Source organism: Lacerta agilis, chromosome 10 (assembly GCF_009819535.1).
Source record: "Lacerta agilis isolate rLacAgi1 chromosome 10, rLacAgi1.pri, whole genome shotgun sequence".
NCBI lineage: Eukaryota > Metazoa > Chordata > Lepidosauria > Squamata > Lacertidae > Lacerta > Lacerta agilis.
Window position 1 is genome coordinate 53,152,444 of NC_046321.1, and position 10,984 is coordinate 53,163,427.

Consider the following 10,984-nt stretch of genomic DNA (forward strand, 5'->3'; position numbering starts at 1 on the left):
TGGGGACGAGGAGTAAACGCTCACCCCTTCTCCCCGGCTCCCTTTTTAAAAAGGGGGATGAGCCGCTCTGAAGGGGCGCCACGCACCCCTTCAGAACAGCTCATCCCCACTTGCGTTGAAGGGAGCTGGGGACAAGGGGTGAGCATCCCTTCAAAGCAAGCAGGATGAGCACAGGGCATGGGGTGGTGGAGAAGGCAGCAGCATCCCCGCTGCTTTCTCCACCACCCTGAGCCCCACCGCCAATCCCAAAAGCCTGCACAGGGCGAGGGGTGGAGAAAGCAGCATGGATGCTGCTGCATTCTCCACCACTCTGCGCCCGCCACCGATCCCAAAAGCCTGCTTTTGGGATCGGCGGGAGGCACGGAGGATCCAGCAACATCTCTGCTGCCACCCCCCACCTCCCGCCGAACTCGGTGGGGGGTCGGGGGAGGCAGCGGGGAGTGAAGCGAATGTTGCTGGATCCTCCCGCAGCCTCCGTTCACAGAAACAAGCATGTTTCTGCGAACGGAGGTGCGGGGAGGATCCAGCAACATCTCCGCTGCTATACCCCACCTCCCACCAAATGCGGCGGGGGTGGGGGGAGGCAGCGGGAGCGAAACCTTCACTCCATAAGACGCACCAACACTTCCACTTCCTTTTCAGCCTTATGGAGCGAAAAATACGGTACTTCCAGATTTTGGCGTTTGGCTTCCAAACCGTTCGGCAGCCAAGCAGTTTAAAAACCAAAGTTCCACTGTATTAGGCAAAATTGCATGCAAACTTGTATGCTCAGGAAAATTTGCACTAAAATGTAGATAAAAAAATAAGTGAACTGAAAAATGTGGACAACTGAATTTAACAGTGGAAAAATGAGAAACAAAGAGATACTGAAATTGATAGATTAGCCTATTCCAGGCTTCCTCAACCTCGGCCTTCCAGATGTTTTGAGACTACAATTCCCATCATCCCTGACCACTGGTCCTTCTAGCTAGGGATCATGGGAGTTATGGGCAAAAACATCTGGAGGGCCGAGGTTGAGGAAGCCTGGCCTATTCCTACAAAGAGGCCATGTGCCTGGTCAACCCTCTCCTCCAACCACCGAGCTAACACCAGTGACCTGGCAAATGCCATTCCAGTAGATGACATCACTGCTCCTGCTATGAAAAAGTACGAAAGCTGCACTTCCCTATAGTCACCGTTCAAACTTCAAACCTAGGTCCCCACATGTTGACGGACTACAACTTCCATCAATTCCGCCAGCTTAGACAATTTTCAGGAATACCTGGGGGCCCAACAATACCTGGGGACCCAAGACTGAAAAACACTGTGCAATACTACTGAACAGTTTCAATTCAAGTTACCACTAAATGTTGCCAAAAATGCATTTGTGGGTTCTTCCTGAGCCAAAACAACAAAGGATTTCAACAGAAGCCCAGAATGTTTCCATAAGATCAGCAATATTTCTCAAAAGGCGTTTTCTTATTTTTAACAACAACAACAACAACAACAACAACAACAACAACAACAACAACAACAACAACAACAACAACAACAACCCATCTGGTTTCCCCAGCCACTCTTTCATGTCTTTCTCATCTCAGGATTATCCTGGAGTCACTAGCCACATTGGCAATGTCTTGCCTGGTAATTTTTCTGGTGGGAATAAAAAATCCTGATGAACCCATTTTGGGATTCTACCATAAAAGTGCACGAGGGATGGCTCCTTTGAAAGCGGCTCCATCATCTAGGTTCTCTGACCGTCTGTCAATTGGTGCTAAGACATGAGCAGGGCTGATTTGACTCTTATTGGTCTACCCTCTGAGAATAACACGAAGCAAGCACTGGGATTCATAGGAACATAGAATCTGTCTTATGCTAAATTAGACCACTGGACTATCTAGTTCAGTATTGGCAAGCCTAGCTTATTATTCTACTTCCATTGTACAGAAATAGTTTCTCAAAATCTTATTTCCCTCCCACCCAAACTGAAAACCTTGGTTTGTTTGGCTGGTTTAGACCTATTTTAACCACTGTAGATTATAATTAACTGCTTGGCACATATCTGTGCAATATTTAGCTACTTCCTCTTCCCTCCCCTTTTGCAAAACTAGCCATAGACCGGGGGGGGGGTATGCATTTCATTCAAGTTTCCACATGGAAAATTCCTCTGTAGTTCTTCCTGGTTAAAAGTAGTTCTAAACCTTCCATTTTGAGGGGAAGGTTGCATGGGTGCACAGCACAATAATGGTTCAGCAAAATATTAGCAAAGATTAAATACAATTAAGTTTCACACTTTTTCAGAATTAAAAAAAAACCCACAATAAATGTCTAATATATCTACTTGGATGTGGCCATGGCTTCTGGCTTAGTATTGCTTTTTTCATCGCCTTTCCAAATAAGCATATAAATCAATTTCTTCCTTAGTTCCAGCTGAGACATTGATTTCAACTTATAAATCCAGAAAGCTTCTTTCTCTTCTGTTCTATTTTATCTATTACTTCCTCTCTTTAATTACAGCAGATGATCTATTGCTTGGATCTGAAATTGGACCACCAAATATTTCAAACTATTAACATGACGCAACCCCAGGGATGCTATCTCATTATTTCTCACAGCACGTCCATGCTCTAGCATTCTTCCTCTTCTACGTTTTTAAAAAAATTCTTAGCGATGTCCTCAGTAAAAATTAAAACCATTTAGACATTGTGTTTAATGAAAAACATACTCCTGATGGCACTCACCATATGAAACTCCCTCCACAATTGAGGATGATTGAATGAATTCCTTATAGTAATATAACTCCATTTTGCGTAGCCTGTGCAGAAAGATTGCCGTGATGACATAGGTACTTTGGGTGAGATTAGCAATTTCTCTCCAATCCCTGGAACAGAGTGACTTTGTACGTGTGCATTGGGGCTTAGCTTTCTCTACATGGTGCTCCCTACCATGCAAATAGTCTGGACCCTATTCTGGAGATACATAGCTGTGCACCACAACAAACATAAGAACATAAAGGTGCTGACCTTTAAAGCCCTAAACGGCCTCGGTCCAGTGTACCTGAAGGAGCACCTCCACTCCCATCATTCTACCCGGACACTGAGGTCCAGCTCCGAGGGCCTTCTGGAGGTTCCCTCACTGCGAGAAGCCAAGTTACAGGGAACCAGGCAGAGGGCCTTCTCGGTAGTGGCACCCGCCCTGTGGAACACCCTCCCACCAGATGTAAAAGAGAACAACAACTACCAGACTTTTAGAAGACATCTGAAGGCAGCCCTGTTTAGGGAAGCTTTTAATGTTTGATGGATTACTGTATTTTAATTTTTTGTTGGAAGCCGCCCAGAGTGGCTGGGAAAACCCAGACAGATGGGCGGGGTATAAATAAATTTATTATTATTATTATTATTATTATTATTATTATTATTATTATTATTACCATCAAAATATATATGTGCAGCTCTCATGGAGGTTTTCCATGCTACGTTTTAGTGGCTATTCTGATCAGCTATGTCTGAGAGCTTCAGCTAGTAAACACAGCAGCTAGACTGGTGATGTGAGAAGACCACTGCCCAAACATGGCGCCAGCGTTAAAAGAACTGCAGTGGCTTCTCATCTGCCACTGGGCCAGATTCAAAGTTCTTGTACTAGTGTGCCCAGCCCTGAACAACTTAGGCCAAGTAGATCTTATGGGCTGCCTTATCCGCATGTGTTTGAAGCCATTTACTGGGATCATCAGGGGGAAGCAATATTAGTTATTCCTGAGGGACCAGAAGCACAACTTCTGAGGAGTTGTGATTTCAGTTTAGCGGGCCCAACTTTCTGGAACTCCCTCCCAGTCGAAATCAGGCAGGGACTGTTCTTGCTAAGGTGCAGACACCTAGTTAAAAGTATTATATTCCAGGCGGCCTCTGAACCATAAATGCCGCTCTGATATTTCAATCCCTGACATTTAATTTATGTTTTACTTTTTGCATACTGTATGGGGTGCTAGGGAAGGGGTAGTACCTCTGGTGGGGGCCACATCATGATCCTTCTGGGGTAGTTTGCCCACCTTTGGTCCCCACTCTGCACTCACCTGTGGCTCCTAGAAGCCCCCAGACTGAGACAGGGACCACAGCCTGGGAACGGCTTTGACTGACTGGCTTAACTAAGTGAGGGTAGTTGATGGGTATCAAACCCTCAGTGAGTTAGAAGCTTTCCCTGAATGTGAAGACAGGCTCTGGCGGGTTGAGTGGATGAGACTAATTGTGGGTTCAATGGTCAAGAAGGCCATTGAATGCTGTAGACGGCAATCAGGGACAGCCGTGGCTCATCAACCTGGGAAGGCAGCCCATCTAGGAGATGGAAACCTCTGATCCTAAACCTCTGCTGCCTTGTGGCTATGCTCATTCATGAGAAAGGCTTTGAGAGCAAACCCCAAGGAAAAATCTGTACTCACTGCCTTGCGGGACATCTTCAGTAGAAGAAAATCCTAATCGTTAAATTCTACACAAATCCGGAGTGGAGTCCTTAAAGGATGGTGTCTTGTACGCCTCTTTCCAGTAACTCCTGCAGCCAAGCTGATGCCAAATGTATTGCTCTGCTTTCCTTTGGACCACATCAGCAAAGCCGAGAAGGGGGTCTTGTTGTATGGTTAGCCTGGGACCTCCATACGCAAGACCCAGGGCTTGCACTCCAGAGAGGTCACTTCGCTGCTGCTAATGGTCAGTAGCAGTTATGAATTATTGGTCTGTGTGATTCTCCAATTGCTTGACTTCACCCCAGAGGTGTACTCCATTGTTCCACTTCAGAGCCATGTACATTAGGGGCCATCAGTACATCTTCTGTGGGAGCGATTTCCATAATTTAACTACCGGTATGTGCTGTGTGAAGAACTTTGCTGGTGCACATGATGACCTGTGATCCATTGCCTTGATACAAATGTTTCCTAAACAGATAATCAAACAATTAGAAACCTATATTTAACTACAGCCAGAACCATTCTAATGCATGCCCACAGATAACAATCTGTTTTGTCTGTACTTGTTATTTCGGAGAATGTTACAGCCAAACAGTATCTGACGCTTCTAAATGTAGCAAACATTAGAATAATAAGGAAATGGAACCCCGTTATTGATTTATGGATTTCCACACTAAAACTAGTGCACGGAATGTCTCTCAGTGCTTTCATTCTTCATAAACATTAGCATCAGGAAGCTGATACCAGGTTGCAGCCTTCAGTTTGAGAAATCACATCAGATTACATTTACATTATTAGATGTTCTTTACCTAGTTACTTTAACATGACTAAATGTCATTTGTCAAGCCGGCATAGTCAGTTACACTTCAGAAATGTCAAATGTCAAAGAAATTGTCATATTGGTTCAAGGAATTAGTTGTTGTTCAGTGTTCTATCTCTGACAGATAGGGCAGATATTTCACAGAAAAATACTAAAATTAGCAAGATAATATTACTTTGTACATATATGGTGTGTTCCAAGTGCTCAAAGCAATTTATATACTTTATAAATTATATACCTTATAAATGTATTTTACCTTATAGTAATGGACAGATGCATCTGTTTCCAGTTGGTGTAACTTTTGCATGCATTCACTAGTAAATTCATTTCACCCTGTTTCCTCATTAATCTGTGAACAATATAAAAACAAAATGAAAATTGCATTTACCTGGTATTTAAAGGCGTATTTCCCCACAAAAAGTAACATTTAAAAGCTGAGAAATGCAATGCAAAAATTTGGAGAAGTGTCAAATCTAAAAGGGAAAGCTCCCATGATCCATACATTCATCTGGGATGAGCAAATCTGATAAATTCATCTTAGAAATGTAGAAAGAAAACCATTCAGCATTCCTCAAATAATTCTACAGCATTTACAACTGCCCTATAACTTTTACCCTAACATTGCAAATAACAAGCTTAGAGTGAGAGACTATTGCACCTCACCTGAGCATAGAGCAGCTCTGAAAAACCATCCACTTAAAAAGAACAACAACACAAAACTCTCCTGGCTCCTCTACAGTGTAAGAGGCCTGCATGAATTCAGAGGCATTTCCCTCCCAATATAGACAAGCTGCAGAAGACCCATTTCCCCACAGATAGAGCCAATGTTCTGTAGTGACTCATTCAGCCAATGAAGAATTGGCTTTCATGGTTTGCCTTATGGGCTGTTGCAAATGTTAAGATGGGGAAATGAAGGAAGCAATCCTGTGACTCACTTTCTCTGCTATTAGTGTCTGTGTTTCTACGCTAGATTACATTATTTCATACTCTCACACTACATTGTGAAGTAAACATAATGGGAATTTCTTTGACTTTGAAGCTTTAACGTTTTTAAAGAGTAAAACAATGTGTGTGTGTGTGTGTGTGTGTGCGCGCACACACACACACACACACACACACATACACACGCATACCTAGTATCATGACACTACTGCTGGACAGGGAGCAAATGATAAGGGATGTTATAGTCATTTTCCTCAGAGAGTTTTTAGCACTCTGCTTCATGGCAATCCAAATCCAGCAGTGAACAGCTAAGCTGTAAACTATTTCAGCACACCCTGATAGGCTGTGCTCCCAGAACGGCGGCCACTTATTTATTTATTTTTCGACGGCAAGAAAAGGGCATTATCACATACAGCTGTTCAGTCACACTTGGCCACATCTTTTTAATAACTAGGTGTAGCTCACCCTCGGCTTTAATGTTCATAGGCCAAAGGGAAATGAATAGCACTCGAGCAACTTGGCTGGAAGAAGAGGCCAAACTTTCCTCAGGGACGCATTTCCATTCTTGGCTGCCATGGTCTGCTGAAGGGTGGAGGTGGCGGGATGCCTCGTTCTTCAGTTCCCCTCCCTGGCTGCAGGCTTACTTGACAACAGTGCTGGTGAGTTTGAAAAAAAATGCCATTTAAAACCCCCCTAGTGCCACAGAGTGGTGCTGTGTCAAGTGCTCCAAGACATAGTGGGAAGTTTTTAACACAGTGACTCATGGCTGCCAAGAGAGAGGGCTAGAGGGAGCTATCAGCACCAGTGGACACCAGTTGCTCAGGCTCTGTTGGGTGCTTAAGAATGCTGATGCTGGACCTGCAGGTTAGAACAGGTTATATGTAATAAGCTGTTCTCAGAATAGACCCACTGAAATCAGTCGGCATTATTAGCTTAAGTCCATTTATTTCAGGGGGCCTGCTCTCAGTATGATCTTTTTGTTAACACATCGACTTTCCGATGTCCCAGTGAAATCACAAACAGGAATCTGGGAAACTGCCCTGTGTGTCTACATTGACTCTAGGATATTATCTGTTCAATTTATATACGACCCTTCATCAAAAGATCTCAGGGTGGTATACAACATTAAAAACACATTACAAATCATCAGTGATAAAAACATAGTAAAAAGCATACTGACAGACAGCCTAATAGTAAAATAAATAAATAAATAAATAATAGCAGTTCTTTCCCCAACACTTTTACAGGCCATAGATTATTGAATTGCCATAGGCCTGGGTAAAGAAGATTGTTTTTGCCTGGCCTCTAAAGACATGTAATGATGGTGCCAGCCAAGCCTCTCTACTTGGACATGCCAAGGATCGAACCCGAGACTTTTCATGCAAAGCAGATGCTCTTCTAACCTTTCCTATACCTTGCGATGTCACATCTTAGTACAATGATACCCAGTGTGGTACCTTTCAGACAATAACTCCCATTATTCCCATAGTTTAGTGAATAGCCGTTAGGGAATGCTGACATGGTGAAGAAAGATTCAAAACAAGATCATGCCATTCTCTGGTATCTTGCGATCTTCAGACTCCAGAATCCCTAGAGTGGGTGTAGATGTGGATTGCCATACATGAAATTGGAGATGAAACATATCCCTGAGGCCAAACGTTATAGTTAGTAGAGAGTCACTGAACCAGCCATCACCCTTTATTTTTTTTATTGACAAGTAGACCTACCACTAATCACTCAGGGGGGTTTCTCTACTTCCTGTGAAGGGAAGGCAAACAACAACAACACCAGATTGGACTAGTGTTAACAACTGTTGATGACCATCTCTTTTGCCCCAACAGTGGAGACTTTAGATACCAACATCTATGATTGTTGGCTAAGATCAGACCTTTGGCTTAAGTTCTGCCCATGGAATTTAAGCCTGCCAAGCTTATGTTAAAGTAGGGTTGCCGTATTTCAAAAAGTAAAAAAACCAGGACACCCTGAAAGTGGCACCATTCAGAAATCCCCCCAGACCCAGACGTCAATTCTGCCTTGGAAATTCCAGTAATGTCTGGGAAAATCCAGATGTATGGCAGCCCTAGTTTAAGGGTATCAAATTCTTTAGGCAGCCTCTACTATTCCCTGGGGTTAGGGCCTAGGCAAGTCAATAGGGATTTACTGTTCCATTAGGTAAAATGCTAGACCCACTCATTTTCTCCATCCTCCTCAAGTTCACTTCCAGGCAGATGGCCATGCAAATTATTATTATCATCAGGCAGCTCTTACATTTCTAAATTTATAGCAGGAATGGTGAGGTTTTTTTTTTTAGCACTAATGAATTATCATTATCAATAACTTCAAGGTACATTGAAATATTATCCTGCAAGTGGAGATTTGGGGAAAGATGCACATGCTCTCTCATTTCCCCCTTTCCTGTTACTTGTGTAAATTGTATCTTTTAACAAGGCATAGGTATCTGTGAAATCAGAATTGTATTTCCAAATGATTAAAGTGTTAACATAACTTCTTCTTTTTAAAGGAACTGATAGACTGTTCCAATTAATGAAGAAGCCATATCAGTACATTTCAAACAAACCTTTCACCCTCTGTTGTTCACATTTGATGCCAGCACCTCTGAAAACGTAAAGAGAAACACCCACTAAGTAGTGGTAGAGAGTGCTCTTTAAACAAATAGTCATACAGCCCTAAAGAAAAGGACTGCAAATAGGTTTTCTGCTTTGGGGCTATATCTTAAAAAATCTGCAAGTATCAGCAGGAAATAAAGAGGTGAAAAGAAAATTTATATTTGGCCAGTCCACCTTCCTTAGAACAAATGGTTCTGTTTTTGTCCCAGTAATGAGCAGAATTATCTATACACTAAGGACTCAACCATATACAAACTTACATGGGAGTAAAACCTGTTTTTACCCAGTCAGACATACTTTTGAATAGACACACATTGGATTGCACCATTAGTGAAACAGCTGCAACAATGACACAAAGGATTTGTGTGTGTGATAAGAAATCACACATTTTGGTCCAAAACAATTTATGCAAATCACACACACAAATTCAAATATACATACATATGTTCATTTGTGGGGATTTCTCTTAAAATCAGTACTGGCAACTCTTGTTGAACTTTCAGATTAATTCAGTTACAGGTAGGTAGCCATGTTGGTCTGCCATAGTCAAAACAAAATAAAAAATAAAAAATTCCTTCCAGTAGCACCTTAGAGACCAGCTAAGTCTGTTCTTTGTATGAGCTTTCGTGTGCATGCACACTTCTTCAGATACACTGAAACAGAAGTCACCAGACGCTTATATATAGTGAGAGAGTGAGGAGGGGTATTACTCAGAAGGGTGGTGGGAATGGGTGATATAGGTGTGGAAAACCTGTTGATGACTGTTAACGACTGCACTTGGTCTTACAGGAAAAAGCAAGGGTTAGATGGCTAAAAATAGCTTTGTCATGTATAATGAGATAAGAATCCAATGTCTTTGTTCAGACCAGGTCTCTCCATGGTTTTAAGTTTGGTAATTAGTTGCAATTCAGCAACTTCTCTTTCCAGTCTATTTCTGAAATTCCTTTGTATTAAGACAGCTACTTTGAGATCTTGTATAGAATATCCTGGGAGATTGAAGTGTTTTCCTACTGGTTTCTTTGTCTTGTGATTCCTGATATCAGATTTATGTCCATTTATCCTTTGCCGTAGGGTTTGGCCTCTTTGTCCAATATAGAGAGCTGAAGGGCACTTGTGTATTGATTGCATACACAATGTTAGAAGATGAGTAATTAAATAGTCCCGAGATGGTATGTTTGATGTTGTTGGGGCCAGTAATGGTGTTGTCCGGGTTTATGTGACAGCAAAGTTGGCATCTGGGTTTATTGCAGGCTCTGGTACCAGTGTCCGTGTTGAGTCCTGTTGTATTATTGTGGGTGAGGAGTTGTGAATGATATTCTGAATGATGTTCTGCTGCTTTCAGAAGATGCTGAAGGGTAAGATAGGTTTTCAGCTTGGACTCTAGGAGCTTAATTAACTTCTCAGTTCATGTGTGTTGTTGAACTTGGGATAATCACAGCAATGTAAACATGTGAATGTGCCACACAAACTCTAGCTTCTCAAGGCTCTTTATGGAATGCGTGACTCATAGCGGATCAAAGATATGCATGTAAGATTCTCATGCAAATATCTGATAGGAGTAACTCTTTTCGTTGGAAATGTAACACCAGAATTCACCCTAAAGAAATGACTGCTACTATACCCCCTTAGTTATCCATGGATAGCAAAATCTGTATTCAGGTTTAGAGGCATAAGGCCTGCAGGTATAATGCAGCAAGTGTTCTCAACCTTAGGCTATAATGTTTGTAAGCTGTTTCCATCTTCTTAACCAAAATCATTCTGCAGGAATCCTTTGGAAACATGCCAGAAACTCATTGATTGAAACTGTGATATTGGGGGTTTAGCAGAGAACATTACAGCAAACACCTCTGATCCAAGGACTCCTAGAGGCTAGCATGTTTAGATTTGGATTTGACCAGTGAGGTTCTTCTCATTTTTCTTTATATGGAGTTAGTGTAACACAGGTAATTGTCAACACTAAGTTGAGAAATAAAATCTAGATTTATGACTGTGTTTTTGAAAAGATGAGTTTGAGCATACTGCAAACGAGCATCAAATCTGACAGGTGGATAGTTTTAATTTCAATATAATTGATACCTTAGGGAGGACAGAAAAATGTGGTTGAAAGCTTCAAACACGTAAGCAGGCAGAACTGTGTATCTAGTTTATTTCTTCGGGAGGTTA